General features: G+C 40.3%; 1 protein-coding gene across 5 annotated transcripts in view; it reads left to right on the top strand.

The window, feature by feature from the left end:
* The window catches only part of ARHGEF9 (Cdc42 guanine nucleotide exchange factor 9), a 456,132-nt gene that overhangs the window by 195,727 nt on the left and 244,143 nt on the right, over nt 1–16,262 (top strand). Inside the window, exon 1 of one of the 5 annotated variants that reach the window (XM_070291535.1) lies at nt 53–71. The exons of the other annotated variants lie outside the window; for them this stretch is intronic. The gene's annotated coding sequence lies outside the window, so the exon portion shown is untranslated. Of the gene's footprint in view, nt 1–52; nt 72–16,262 lie in introns of those variants that run through there. 5 annotated transcript variants of the gene reach the window in all.

The following is a 16,262-nucleotide window of genomic DNA, read 5'->3' as shown; positions in this document are numbered from 1 at the left end:
CTAGGAGAAGAATGGTCTCGAGGGCCTAAGGGAGCTGGGAGCCCAGTGAGCAAGACTGCTGCAACATCCAGGTGGGAGAGAGTGTTGGTTTTGATGAAATGGTCAGAGTCTGGAAATATTAATATTTAGAAGGTAAAACTGATGAGCTTTGCTGACAGACTGGATAGGAGTGTGAGGGAAAGTGAAAAATCAAAATATTGCCACTAGTTTTTTGGCCCCATCAATTTTGTGATTGGTGGCATTGCTGGTTGATGAAATGGGGAAAATGGGGGCAGGGAAGGAAATTAGTGAAAATTCAGAGTTTTTTGTTGGATATGTTTGAGACACATATAAGAGAAAGAACCTGTGGGAATTCAGAGCAGGAGGCAAATGTTTCCAGATGTGGAGATGAGGGGACATTTTCTGACAAAGGTGGCGTGTATGTTATACTGCACTTGGAAGAAGAGGTAGGATTGGGTATAACAAGTTAGTAGAAGGAGAGGCCATGGGAAGAGGATAGAGCAGTGTTTCTTAAACTGCAGAAGTTTTGCCTTTTTCAGTGATAACTTTACTTATTAGTTTACTTTAAAGTAACCAATTTTTTTAAAGTTTGATACTGAAAAAGAGCTTTATACTGGTATTATAAATTGATTTTAGTTATCTGTTCTGAAATACACGTTTAAAATAAGCATCTATTAAAGATCTTGATGTAATAACAGCTGGCATTTGTTGAATACTTACTGCATGGTAGAAACAGTTCTAACTGCTGCAAATCAATAATTCTTTCACTCTGACACTAATTGCTTATAAATTCTGTTCTAAGTGCTTTACATGTGTTAATTCATTTAATACTTTGTGACAGTGTTATGCTATAGGGATTATCTTCCATGTTTCACAGATGGGGAAGCCATAGCCCCAAAGGGTCAGGCAACATGCCCAGAGCTGCACAAATAGTGAGTAGCAGAGCTGGACTTTGAGCTCCAGGTCTGAATCACTACTCCACTGGCTCTCACTCTTGGTTGGCTATGAAAATCACCTATGTAGGTTTTTTTTTTTTTTTTAACACTCACATTTAATATTCGTTTTTTTTTTTTAAATACTCACTCCACCCAGACCAATTAAATCAGAATCTCTGGTGAAGGACTTCAGCATTATGTCTTTAGAAAGCTCCAGGACAATTCTCATATACAGCCAGGAGTGAGAACATCTGCCCTATGCAGTAAGACTTCCACCATGCATAATCACCCCTTAACTACAACACTATGGAAAACATGAGCTTAGGGCATTTGAGGCAGAGAAAAGCAGGCAAAAGATGAAGATGTTCCTTAGCAGTTCAGATAAATGAATGTGGCCTCCTTTAGATTCACAGAGGTCCAGGAATTCATGCATCTGGTGGGGAAGCAGCAACTGACACTGGGGATGTACTCGGTAGAGGGTCACACAGTCCTCCAAGATGAACTTGGATCACCTGGTTCCCAATTAACATGCTGTCTGATCTTTTCACCAAATTTAATTTGCTGGCAGATTATTAACTTCCAGTTGCTGAAATGTGTTGGGGCCTGAGAGGGGGAAGGAAGCCTAGCAACAAATTATATGGCTTAGCAATGAATTTCCACACTTTAGTTACAGCAGATGTGGGAGTCTGTCTGCAAAATTGCCACTGTTGGAGCTGAAAAGACAAGTCATAAACTAGTCATGCAGCAGCAGCTGGTAGCAAGTAAGGGGAAAGTACCTTGCCACTAATTCACTGCTCACATATTTTTCACTCAGTTTCCCCAATGCTAAAATAGGGATAAATTGCAGGGATCAAATGAAAAATGTCTTTGCTTTTTTGGCAAATATGAAATTGGATTAAGAGTTATTTCATTCTGTGTTTATCATTTATAGGGCACTTATGTGTATTCATTTCCTATTGCTACTGCACAAATTACCGCACACTTGATGGCTTAACACAAACAACATTAATTTCCTTAATGTTATGGAAAGCAAAAGTCTGAAATGTGTCTCACTAGTTAAAATTGATAATGTATTCTTTTTTGGAGACTTTAAGAGAGAATGCATTTCTTGCTTTTTCCAGCTTCCAGACACTGCTGACATTCTTTAGCTTAAGGCTACAGTCCATCTTCAAAGCCAGCGCTGGCTGGTCAAGTCTTTTTCACATCACATCACATCATTCTGACACCTACTCTTCTGCCTCCTGCTTCCACACTTAAGAATAATCCAGGATAATCTCCCTATTTTAAAGTGTCTGATAAGTGTTGACTGAAAAAAAAAAAAAGACACAACATGAGAGCTGTGAGTTTCAGTTTTATTTAAGAACTTATTGCAGACTATAGCAGAGGAGACAGCTTTGAGAAACTGCTCCAAAGAGGTAAGAGGGGAGATCAACATATATGTGATTTTGGTGACAGGAGTACCTGCAACCAAGCACACAATTTGGTAGAAGTTTGCTGTTAGTCATGAAGAATAGATGTCTTAGTTAATGGTTTTAGTATGCTTTTATAAGCATGGGAGGATGCAAGAACTTGGGTTCATGGAAAAAAAAATGTTCTGAAAATATCTACCAATAAGAAGGTCTATTCTTCCAGTTTCCCAGAATACAGAGTGCCTAATTCCTGATCTCCAACCTGAACTGTTTCCAGGTTATGTTAAAAGTCAGTGATTGTAGTGGCTAGTGACATAATTATTGTAGAACTAGATGGTGAGCAACATTTTTAGTTGTCATTAGGAACTTTAATTCCATCTTCTATCTTAATTCTCCATTGTCCTGTAACCCTTGTCTTTTCCTTTGTTCTGTAATCTACGATTGCGAGTGAGTGAAGTCTCTCAGTCGTGTCCAACTAGATATCTTTGGGACACAATTAGTCTGCTTACCACATCATGAGTGAGTGAGTGAGTGAATGAAGCTGCTCAGTTGTGTCTGACTCTTTGCGACCCCATGGACTGTAGTCTATCAAGCTTCTCCATCCACAGGATTTTCCAGGCAATAGTACCGGACTGGGTTGCCATTTCCTTCTAATGAGTCAGTCGCTATTCTAAGTGCTTTACATGTATTTAGTTCAGTTCAGTTCAGTCACTCAGCTGTGTCCAACTCTTTGCAACTCCATGAGTTGCAGCATGCCAGGCCTCCCTATCCATCACCAACTCCCAGAGTTCACTCAAACTCATGTCCACCTAGTCGGTGATTCCATCCAGGCATCTCATCCTCTGTCGTCCCCTTCTCCTCCTGCCCCCAGTCCCTCCCAGCATCAGAGTCTTTTCCAATGAGTCAACTCTTTGCATGAGGTGGCCAAAAGCCAAAGTACTGGAGTTTCAGCTTTAGCATCATTCCTTCCAAAGAACACCCAGGACTGATCTCCTTTAGAGTGGACTGGTTGGATCTCCTTGAAGTCCAAGGGACTCTCAAGAGTCTTCTCCAACACCACAGTTCAAAAGCATCAATTCTTCGGCGCTCAGTTTTCTTCACAGTCCAACTCTCACATCTCATACATGACCACTGGAAAAACCATAGCCTTGACTAGACAGATCTTTGTTGGCAAAGTAATGTCTCTGCTTTTGATTATGCTATCTAGGTTGGTCATAAGTTTCCTTTGAAGGAGTAAGAGTCTTTTAATTTCATAGCTACAATCAACATCTGCAGTGATATTGGAGCCCCCAAAAATAAAGTCTAACACTGTTTCCACTGTTTCCCCATCTATTTCCCATGAAGTGATGGGACCAGATGCCATGATCTTCGTTTTCTGAATACTGAGCTTTAAGCCAACGTTTTCGCTCTCCTCTTTCACTTTCATCAAGAGGCTTTTTAGTTCCTCTTCACTTTCTGCCATAAGGGTGGTATCATCTGCATATCTGAGGTTATTGATATTTCTCCCGGCAATCTTGATTCCAGCTTGTGCTTCTTCCAGCCCAGCGTTTCTCATGATGTAGTCTGCATATAAGTTAAGTAAGCAAGGTGACTAGATACAGCCTTGATGTACTCTTTTTCCTATTTAGAACCAATCTGTTGTTCTGTGTCCAGTTCTAACTGTTGCTTCCTGACCCGCACACAGGTTTCTCAAGAGGCAGGTCAGGTGGTCTGCTATGCCCATCTCATTCAGAATTTTCCACAGTGTATTGTGATCCACACAGTCAAAGGCTTTGGCATAGTCAATAAAGCAGAAATAGATGTTTTTCTGGAACTCTCTTCCTTTTTCGATGATCCAGCAGATGTTGGCAATTCTTTTTTTTGACCTTTCATAGTATTTATTTATTTATTTATTTATTTATTTTTTAAATTTTAAAATCTTTAATTCTTACATGCGTTCCCAAACATGACCCCCCCTCCCGCCTCCCTCCCCACAACATCTCTCTGGGTCATCCCCATGCACCAGCCCCAAGCATGCTGCACCCTACGTCAGACATGGACTGGCGATTCAGTTCTTACATGATAGTATACATGTTAGAATTCCCATTCTCCCAAATCATCCCACCCTCTCCCTCTCCCTCTGAGTCCAAAAGTTCGCTATACACATCTGTGTCTTTATTCCTGTCTTGCATACAGGGTCGTCATTGCCATCTTCCTAAATTCCGTATATATGTGTTAGTATACTGTATTGGTGTTTTTCTTTCTGGCTTACTTCACTCTGTATAATTGGCTCCAGTTTCATCCATCTCATCAGAACTGATTCAAATGAATTCTTTTTAATGGCTGAGTAATACTCCATTGTGTATATGTACCACAGCTTTCTTATCCATTCATCTGCTGATGGACATCTAGGTTGTTTCCATGTCCTGGCTATTATAAACAGTGCTGTGATGAACATTGGGGTACATGATGTTGGCAATTTGATCTCTGGTTCCTCTGCCTTTTCTAAAACCAGCTTGAACATCTGGAAGTTCACGGTTCATGTATTGCTGAAGCCTGGCTTGGAGAATTTTGAGCATTACTTTACTAGCATGTGAGATGAGTGCAATTGTGTGGTAGTTTGAGCATTGTTTGGCATTGCCTTTCTTTGGGATTGGAATGAAAACTGACCTTTTCCAGTCCTGTGACCACTGCTGACTTTTCCAAATTTGCTGGCATATTGAGGGCAGCCCTTTCACAGCATCATCTTTCAGGATTTGAAATAGTTCTACTGGAATTCATCACCTCCACTAGCTTTGTTCATAGTGATGCTTCCTAAGGCCCACTTGACTTCACATTCCAGGATGTCTGGCTCTAGGTGAGTGATCATATCATCATGATCATCTGGGTCATGAAGATCTTTTTTGTACAGTTCTTCTGTGTATTTTTGCCACCTCTTCTTAATATCTTCTGCTTCTGTTAGGTCCATACCATTTCTGTCTTTTATCAAGCCCATCTTTGCATGAAATGCTCCCCTGGTATCTTTAATTTTCTTGAAGAGATCTCTAGTCTTTCCCATTCTGTTCTTTTCCTCTATTTCTTTGCATTGATCACTGAAGAACGCTCTTATCTCTCCTTCCTAGTCTTTGGAACTCTGCATTCAAATACTTATATCTTTCCTTTTCTCCTTTGCTTTTCACTTCTCTTCTTTTCACAGCTATTTGTAAGGCCTCCCCAGGCAACCATTTTCCTTTTTTGCATATCTTTTCCATGGGTATGTTCTTGATCCCTGTCTCCTGTACAATGTCACAAACCTCTGTCCATAGTTCATCAGGCACTCTATCTATCAGATCTAGTCCCTTAAATCTATTTCTCACTTCCACTGTATAGTCCTAAGGGATTTGATTTAGATCATACCTGAATGGTCTTGTGGTTTTCCCTACTTTCTTCAATTTAAGTCTGAATTTGGTAATAAGGTGTTCATGATCTGAGCCACAGTCAGCTCTCGCTCTTGTTTTTGCTGACTGTATAGAGCTTCTCCATCTTTGGCTACAAAGAATATAATCAATCTGATTTCGGTGTTGACCATCTGCTGATGTCCGTGTATAGAGTCTTCTCTGGAAGAGGGTGTTTGCTATGACCAGTGTGTTCTCTTGGCAAAACTCTATTAGTCTTTGCCCTGCTTCATTCTGCATTCCAAGGCCAAATTTGCCTGTTACTCCAGGTGTTTCTTGACTTCCTACTTTTGCATTCCAGTTCCCTATAATGAAAAGGATATCTTTTTTGGGGTGTTAGTTCTAAAAGGTCTTGTAGGTCTTCATAGAACTGTTCAACTTCAGCTCCATAAGCACTACTGGTTGAAGCATAGATTTGGATTACTGTGATATTGAATGATTTGCCTTGGAAACAGAGATCATTCTGTAGTTTTTGAGAATGCATCCAAGTGCTGCATTTTGGATAGTTTTGTTGATTATGATGGCTATTCCATTTCTTCTAAGAGATTCCTGCCCACAGTAGTAGATATAGTGGTCATCTGAGTTAAATTCACCCATTCCAGTCCATTTTAGTTCGCTGATTCCTATTAGCTTCACTGAATCCTCACAATGACCCTCTTAAAGTAGAGAGTATTACTATTTCCAGTTTACAGACAAGGAGACTGAAGCATGCAGAGGTTAATTAGATTGCCCAACGTCCCACAACTAAGAAGTGATAGAGTTAGAATTTGAACCCATGGGGTCTAACTCCAGAGTTTAATACTCTTACCTATTTACCTACCCAACAATGGTACAGATGTCCTAACCAGATTGGCATGGAGTCTCACTCAATTGTATATACCCCAGTGCCTAGCACACTCCCAGGCTCACATGACTGTTGAACTGAATCAAGTAAGTAGGCATTTATTTAATGGAGAGCAAATATGAATAATTGACTAGAGGCAGAAAGATACAGTATCATTTATGATAAAGAAATAAAATGCCTGGGACAAGGAAGGGACCAAGAGAAATATTTTTTAAAGGTATTTTAGAATTATAAGGTAGTTATTTGGATTAGACCTAATTATATTGTTCCCTCCAGAATTCATCTTTACTACCTCAAAGCCAATCCAATGCTTGTCTTATGTGTTAGGAATTACATTCAGCTGCTGTTAACATAAATGAAATATAACAGTAGCTAAAATAAAATAGACATTTATTTTTCTATCATGTAAAAATGATCTAGAGGTAGGCTGTTCAGGGCTGGTATGGTGACTATCATCCTTAGCACATGGTTTTCATCCTTAAGGTCACAAGTTGGCTCCTGGAACTCAAGCTGTCACATCTGTATTACAAACAGTGGGAAGGACAAAAATGGCATTTGCTACCTGCCATTGTTTTAAGGAGCTTTCCTGAAAGCTCCCCCCAAGAACTTCCACTGACCTCCTATTTGGCAATCTTAGTAGCAAAGGACTCCTGATACATTCATACTCAAGAAGAAGGGAAATGGGTTTTTGTTAAGCAACTAGTTTCCCTAACACAACTCTTAAGAATGAGAAGCCTCTGAGAGTCCATGACTCTGCCTCCTCAGCACATCTTTCTCCAGGAAACCCTAGGATGGGACTGTCTATCCCTTGTTTGGAAGAATGCTGTGAAATTTAAGGAGGGAGAGGTAAATCATAAGTGCCTCTAGGAGTTTAGTTGATAAGTTACATGAGCGATATTACAGAGTGAATTCATTTGAAAGTGGTGAGGAACATGGCAAAACCCTTTCTAAAGGAGGCAGCCACTATTTAGCTCCATTGGAACCCTGGTCATTTGGAGAAGTGGACCTATTTTGCCAGATCTTAAAATTTAGTTCAGCGGAATTTGGAAATCCAGATTTTTGTGCAATATTGTTTTTTTAAAATGTTGGATCAAATTTTCTTAAAATTTTGTGATACAAACTAAACAGATTCTAGCCCCAAGATACTAGTTTTTAACCACCAGTTTAATGAGAAAAGTGCTACATTTGAAGAATAGGATGCTAGTTCCAGATGTTCTGTTTTACTATGTGTAAGTATCTTCCTATGGGCTTCAGCATCCCTATCTTTATTCTGAAAGTGTTTGGCTAGAGAATTTCTGTGGAGTCTTTGAGCTCTGATGTTCTATAATTTTTCCTTATATGTAATAGCTAAATGAAAGATCACTTTCTTTAAAGTTTTCTATATATTTTATTCAAAATTTTGTTTTTTAGGAGACATAACCCATCGTATATTGATTTTCTATCTCTGGAAATATTATTTAGTCACTTATTTACCATTTGTTGTCAAAACTTTCTTAGATAGAACCTACTTGCTTCATCCAACTCATTTAGGAATTTAATGCCACTGAGTCCTACTGAACTTAAATTTTCTAATGTGTTCTGTCAATGGTGACATCAACTAATAAATGGTTGATGTTTCCATCTAGCTCAATTATTTTTGGTAACATTTCAGCAAAGGTTGGTGGGGAAGATGGGGAGTACTGGGATGAATCAAATCTAACAAGAATTATTCTGGGGAAGAGTGAAAGAAGCAGAGAGCTAATAGCAGAAGGATATAAAATTAATCATGAAAAACTGCTATTTTTGAACACCTGCATCTGCTTTCTATATATTATGTCATTTGATATACCCACAAACCAATTAGAGGTATTCTCTTCCCCTTTTATAGTATGGAGCAGGGGATGGTAACATTTTTCTGTAAAGGGCCTTATAGTAAATATTTTAAACTTTGTGGACCACATTAGGTCTCTGTTGCATGATTTTCCTTTTTTTGAACAATTCTTTCAAAATGTGCAAGAATACACAAAAACAGTATAGCATTTGTGCAGGATTTGGCCCACTTCTGCTAGTGCCTGGTTGAAAAGGTTAAGAACATTTACACTGCAGACAGCAGAGTTGAAATTCTGGATCTGTCTCTTAGTAACTGTGTGCAACTGAACTAGTCACATAGGCTCTCCCTTGCCTCCGTTTTTTCATCTGTAAAAATGGGATAATTATACAACTTACCTCACAGGGCTGTTGTGGAGATTCACTGAGTTATTATCTGTAAGTGCTTAGAACAGTGTCTCTGGAGAAGGGAACGTCTACCCACTCCAGTATTCTGGCCTGGAGAATTCCATGGAATACATAGTCCATGAGGTTGCAAAGAGTCGGACACAACTGAGCGACTTTCACACTTTAGAGCAGTGTCTCACACATAGTGTTGACTGAATAAACAAGAAAGGCTAGAATCTGATCTTGGAATGGGAGGATGTTTAGAGAGTGTGCTTCTGACTACTCTCCGCTGCTGCTGCTGCTAAGTCGCTTCAGTTGGGTCTGACTCTGTGTGATCCCATAGATGGCAGCCCACCAGGCTCCCCCATCTCTGGGATTCTCCAGGCAAGAACACTGGAGTGGGTTGCCATTTCCTTCTCCAATGCATGAAAGTGAAAAGTGAAAGGGAAGTCGCTCAGTCGTGTCTGACTCTTAGCGACCCCATGGACTGCAGCCTACCAGGCTCCTCTGTCCATGGGATTTTCCAGGCAAGAATACTGGAGTGGGGTGCCATTACCTTCTCCAGACTACTCTCTAGTGTGCTTCTAATTGTACCCTATGGGTAGCTGCTCCGTATACATCTATTACTGGTAGTCCAGTGTTTCTAATGTGGTTCACAGCTACAGCTGCTCTGCTCTCTGTATTAAGTGTCTCACATGACACACCAAGCACACAGAATTGCTGGCCAGTCCAGCCCAGGTCCATGTGCCTCTTGAACCAGAATCTTTATGTCACACTGCCTCTATATAGACCACTCAAGAAGCTGTTATCTAGGGAGCAAACCCTTCCCCTTCCCTAAAAACACATATCACTGTTATATCAGCTTGCCATGGGGCTAACCCTCTTACTAACCCCTAAAAGAACCCCTCTCAACTGTACTTGACTAAGCTGACTATTCCTTCATCATTGAAATTCTGTCTTCCTTGGTTTCCAGGACACTCTTCTGGTCTCACTCCTTCCTCACTGACTGCTCCTTCTCAGACTCCTCTGCTCCTTTCTCTTCATTTCCCCAGTCTCTAAATGTTGGAAGGCCCCAGGGCTCAATCTTTGGAACTTTTCTCTTCTCCATTCATTATCGCTTCTTTGGTGAATTCCTCATCTAGCCTCATAACTTTAAATAATATTTATACATTAATGACTCCAAATTTATATCTCCGGCCCGGCCTGCCTGGACACATCTAGCTGCCTATTCAATATTTTCACTTGAATATCTAATAGGCATTTCAAACTTAATATGTCTCAAACTGATTTCTTGATATAAAACCCCATATCTGCTTCTCTTGCAATATTCTCTGCTTCAGTAAATAGTAACTCCCAACTACTTTCTTCTAGATGCTCAGATCAAAATCCTCGATAACTAATTTTCTCTCACATCCCACATCCAATTAATCAGGAAACCCAGTTGGTTCTACCTTCAAAATCCATGTGGAATTGATTATTTCTCTCATGCTACCAATCTAGTCTAAACCACCATCACCTCTCACTATTACTGCATTATTCTTTCTGTTCTCTCTGTTTCGTCCTTTAACCCCCAAGAGTCAATTCTTTACACAGCAGCCAGAGTGAGCTTGTTAAAACTTAAGTCAAATCATGTCACATATTACTTATTCGCTCATCATTCTTCATTTTTCTCCCACCTCACTTAGAGTAAAAGCCTAATCCTCACGATAATCTATTAGACCCTACATGCTCATGCCCCTATTACCTCCATGACCTCATTTCCCACCATTGTCTCTTATTGCTTACTCCATTCCAGTTACACTGCCCTTCCCTCTCTTATTCCAAATCACCAGGCATACTCCAGTCTTAGGCCTTGCTTGCTATTCCTTTCACCTGGAACGCTCTGACCTCAGATGCCTACATTGCTTTCTCACTTCAATCAGGTCTAGTTCACATGTCTTCTTAGTGATATTGTCACTGACTATCCTTTTAAAAATTGCATGTTTGCTACCCCCATCTTCTTCTCTGCCTTTTCACCAAACGGCAGTTTTAACTATCTGGCATACCATAAATTTTATTTATTTATTTTTCCTTGTTATCTGCCTCTTTTTGCTAGAACTTAAGTTCTATGAAATCAAAGAGTTTTTGACTGCTTCATTCACCAAAATATCCCCAGTACCAGGAACAGGAAGTGCCTAGCACATAGAAGGTACTCAATAATAAATATTCTTTGAATAAAAATAAATGACAAGAATTCTTCCCTGCCACTGCCTACTTATATCTCTTTACATCTCCCCAAGAATATAAGATAGACCTAATCATCCTGAGATGGAGAAGGCAATGGCAACCCACTCCAGTGTTCTTGCATGGTGAATCCCAGGGATGGGGGAGCCTGGTGGGCTGCTCTCTATGGGGTCACACAGAGTCAGATATGGCTGAAGTGACTTAGCAGCAGCACCCATCCTGAGAAGACAAAGCAGCAGGCTCACAAAAGAATCACACCCTAAAAAGAAAGAAAGATTGATGGAAAATAAACAAGTGGTCTTATGCCTGCCTGTATTTCATTTGTCTGACTCTCGGGGTTTCCTGAGGTTCTTTCAATGCATGCTCTGGGCTTTGGAGACTAGGATATTTTCGTTGCTCTTAACACAACTGTCCCCCTATCCTAAGCCCCCTTTTCTTCCTGGCCATCCTGAATATTAGACCCCAAACACTTTATTTTGTGACAGGCTCAGGTTCCTCACAGGAGCAAAGTGACAGGCATGATTCACTACTGGTAGGGATTATAGTTTGTGTGGGGCTATTGGATGTACAAGTATGTGTGTGTGTGTGTGTGTGTGTGTAACTACATATAGTTTGTATCATATTTGCACCCACTATGTATGAGTGTCACTTCATGTGGTCAACAACAAATCTGTCAAGGTCTTTTACCATCCTTAGAGATCTTTACTGCAATCTTTTCAACCCTATCCCCTACCTCCATCCCACAGTTAATCACTATCATCAGGGTTAACATGTGCCAGAAACTGTGCTAAAGACTTTATGTGTATTCACTTGTTTACTCTTCACAGCAACTTTTTGATATAGATACTATTAGTATTCTTGTTCTTCTGATGAGGAAACTGGGATCCAGAGAGATAAAGTAAATACATTATGTTACTTTATCTTGCTCTCAGCTAATGTTGGCTTAGGAAAGCATATTTAAAACTCTTTTGACTGGAACCCACATTAAAAACTATATATTCAACATCACAACTAACATACAAAATAGAAACAAACTTTTCAAACAATTTATTTATTTGCCATGTAGTTCAGTTCAGTTCAGTTACTCAGTCGTGTCCAACTTTTTGCAACCCCATGAATCACAGCACACCAGGCCTCCATGTCCATCACCACCTCCCGGAGTTCACTCAGACTCACGTCCTTCTAGTCAGTGATGCCATCCAGCCATCTCATCCTCTGTCGTCCCCTTCTCCTCCTGCCCCTAGTCCCTCCCAGCATCAGAGTCTGTTCCAGTGAGTCAACTCTTCATATGAGGTGGGCAAAGTACTGGAGTTTCAGCTTTAGCATCATTCCTTCCAGAGAAATCCCAGGGCTGATCTCCTTCAGAATGGACTGGTTGGATCTCCTTGCAGTCCAAGGGGCTCTCAAGAGTCTTCTCCAACACCATAGTTCAAACGCATCAATTCTTCAGCACTCAGCCTTCTTCACAGTCCAACTCTCACATCCATACATGACCACAGGAAAAACCATAGCCATGTAGTTAGGCATTATTTATTATTTGCTAAGTAGTAAGGCATTAATGCCTTACTATTTGCCATGTAGCCTAAAACTTTCTCTTCAGTTAAAAGAAAAAAAAGCTAATCAGGACACACCTAATTGGTTTTATTACCCAAATGGGTCCACATTAGTTCATTGAAGGCTTGTAGTCTACCCTTTGAAAATCAGTGCTTTAGGTTGGGTGCCCGCTTTCAAGGTTATTTTCATTTCTCAGAGACCTCCAAAATGTCTCCTGTTCCAAAAGAGGGTCATTCTAATACTGGAATGTGAAGAATCAAGAGGCACATTAGTGGGGGGAGGGCAGAGATGGAGACACCCCTAGAATGCCTTAAAGCCTCCAGTGATAGGTGAACCCTACATGAGTCACTGTGCCCTTCTCAGAATTACCCTTCTCTGAACCCATGTGGAACCCTTTTTAAAATGCCTTCTCTGAACATAAATTCACTAAACAAACATTTTCTAAGCCTCTGAACACTAAGTGCTCTGTCAGAGGCTGTGGGGAAGCAAAATTATATGGGGGAGACCAGCTCATAAACATCTAACTACATATAGCAAGCAGTAACAAGTGGCATAAAAAGGTTCCCAGTAAAATATCGTGAGCATACAGAGAAAAAAGAGATGGATTTCAATTTGGGTTGAAGCTTCCTAGAAGAGATGACTTTTGAACCATGCATGGAAGGATGGCTAGGACTTAGACAAGCAGAAGTAGGGGAAACATTTCTCAAATGATATTTTTAAAATTAATTAATTTATTTGAATTGGAGGCCAATTACTTTACAATATTGTAGTGGTTTTTGCCATACATCAACATGAATCATCCACGGGTGCACATGTGTTCCCTATCCTGAACCCCCATCCCACCTCCCTCTCCATCCCATCCCTCAGGGTCACCCCTGTGCAGCAGTCCTGAGCACCCTGTCTCATGCATCGAACATGGACTGGTGATCTATTTCACATATGGTAATATACATGTTTCAGTGCTATTCTCTCAAATCATCCCATCCTTTCCTTCTCCCACAGAGTCCAAAAGTCTGTTCTTTAAATGATGTCTCTTTTGTTGTCTTGCCTATAGGGTCATCAGTACCATCTTTCTAAATTCCAAATATATGCATTAATATACTGTACTGGTGTTTTTCTTTCTGACTTACTTCACTCTGTATAACAGTTTCATCCACCTCATTAGAATGGATTCAAACACATTCTTTTTAATAGCTGAGTAATATTCCATTGTGTATATGCACCGCAGCTTTATCCATTTGTCTGCCGATGGGCGTCTAGGTTGCCTCCATGTCCAAGCTATTATAAACAGTGCTGTGATGAATATTGGGGAACATGTGTCTCTTTCTTTTTTAAAAATATAAATTTATTTATTTTATTTATTTATTTTTTAATTTTTATTTTTACTTTATTTTACTTTACAATACTGTATTGGTTTTGCCATACATTGACATGAATCCACCATGGGTGTACACATGTTCCCCATCCTGAACCTCCCTCCCACTTCCCTCCCCATACCACCTCTCCAGGTCATCCCAGTGCACCAGCCCTGAGCATCCTGTATCATGCATTGAACCTGGACTGGTGATTCATTTCACATATGATATTATACATGTTTCAATGCCATTTTTCCAAATCATCCCACGCTCGCCCTCTTCCACGGAGTCCAAAAGACTGTTCTATACATCTGTGTCTCTTTTGCTGTCTCCCATAAAGGGTTATCATTACCATCTTTCTAAATTCCATATATATGTGTTAGTATACTGTATTGGTGTTTTTCTTTCTGGGTTACTTCACTCTATATAATAGGCTACAGTTTTATCCACCTCATTAGAACTGATTCAAATGTATTCTTTTTAATGGCTGAGTAATACTCCATTGTGTATATGTACCACAGCTTTCTTATCCATTCATCTGCTGATGGACATCTAGGTTGCTTTCATGTCTTGGCTATTATAAATAGTACTGCAATGAATATTGGGGTACACATGTTTTTTTCCCTTCTGGTTTCCTCAGTGTGTATGTCCAGCAGTGGGATTGCTGGGTCATGTGGCAGTTTGTGAAATAGAGGAAAACAACAGAATGGGAAAGACTAGAGATCTCTTCAAGAAAATTAGAGATACCAAGGGAATATTTCATGCAAAGATGTGCTAAATAAAGGAAAGAAATGGTATGGACTTCACAGAAGCAGAAGATATTAAGAAGAGATGGCAAGAACACACAGAAGAATTGTACAAAAAGGATCTTCACAACCCAGATAATCACGATGGTGTGATCACTCATCTAGAGCCAGATATCTTGGAATGTGAAGTCAAGTGGGCCTTAGAAAGCGTCACTACGAACAAAGCTAGTGGAGGTGATGGAATTCCAGTAGAGCTATTTCAAAACTTGAAAGATGATGCTGTGAAACTGCCACACTCAATATGCCAGCAAATTTGGAAAACTCAGCAGTGGCCACAGGACTGGAAAAGGTCAGTTTTCATTCCAATCCCAAAGAAAGGCAATGCCAAAGAATGCTCAAACTACAACACAATTGCACTCATCTCACATGCTAGTAAAGTAATGCTTAAAATTCTCCAAGCCAGGTTTCAGAAATAAGTGAATTGTGAACTTCCAGATGTTCAAGCTGGTTTTAGAAAAGGCAGAGGAACCGGAGATCAAATTGCCAACATCCGCTGGATCATGGAAAAAGCAAGAGAGTTCCAGAAAAACATCTATTTCTGCTTTATTGACTATGCCAAAACCTTTGACTGTGTGGATCACAAGAAACTGTGAAAAATTCTGAAAGAGATGGGAATAGCAGATCACCTGACCTGCCTCTTGAGAAATCTGTATGCAGGTCAGGAAGCAACAGTTAGAACTGGACATGGACCAACAGACTGGTTCCAAATAGGAAAAGGAGTATGTCAAGGCTGTATACTGTCACCTTGCTTATTTAACTTTTATGCAGAGTACATCATGAGAAACGTTGGACTGGAAGAAACACAAGCTGGAGCCAAGATTGCCGGGAGAAATATCAATAACCTCAGATATGCCGATCACACCACCCTTATGGCAGAAAGTGAAGAGAAACTAAAAAGCCTCTTGATGAAAGTAAAAGAGGAGAGCGAAAAAGTTGGCTTAAAGCTCAACATTCAGAAAACGAAGATCATGGCATCCAGTCCCATCACTTAATGGAAAATAGATGGGGAAACAGTGGAAACAGTGTCACACTTCATCTTTTTGTCCTCCAAAGTCACTGCAGATGTTGATTGCAGCCATGAAATTAAAAGACTCTTACTCCTTGGAAGAAAAGTTATGACCAACCTAGATAGCATATTCAAAAGCAGAGACATTACTTTGCTGACAAAGGTCCATCTGGTCAAGGCTATGGTTTTTCCAGTAGTCATGTATGGATGTGAGAGTTGGACTGTGAAGAAGGCTGAGTGCCGAAGAATTGATGCTTTTGAACTATGGTGTTGGAGAAGCCTCTTGAGAGTCCCTTGGACTTCAAGGAGATCCAACCAGTCCATTCTGAAGATCAGCCTTGGGATTTCTTTGGAAGGAATGATGCTAAAACTGAAACTCCAGTACTTTGGCCACCTCATGCAAAGAGTTGACTCATTGGAAAAGACTCTGATGCTGGGAAGGATTGGGGGCAGGAGGAGAAGGGGACGACAGAGGATGAGATGGCTGGATGGCATCACTGACTCGATGAACGTGAGTTTCTGTA

Source organism: Ovis canadensis, chromosome X (assembly GCF_042477335.2).
Source record: "Ovis canadensis isolate MfBH-ARS-UI-01 breed Bighorn chromosome X, ARS-UI_OviCan_v2, whole genome shotgun sequence".
Lineage (NCBI taxonomy): Eukaryota > Metazoa > Chordata > Mammalia > Artiodactyla > Bovidae > Ovis > Ovis canadensis.
The sequence above is the reverse complement of the archived record's forward strand: the minus strand, read 5'-3'. Positions and strand labels throughout refer to the sequence as shown.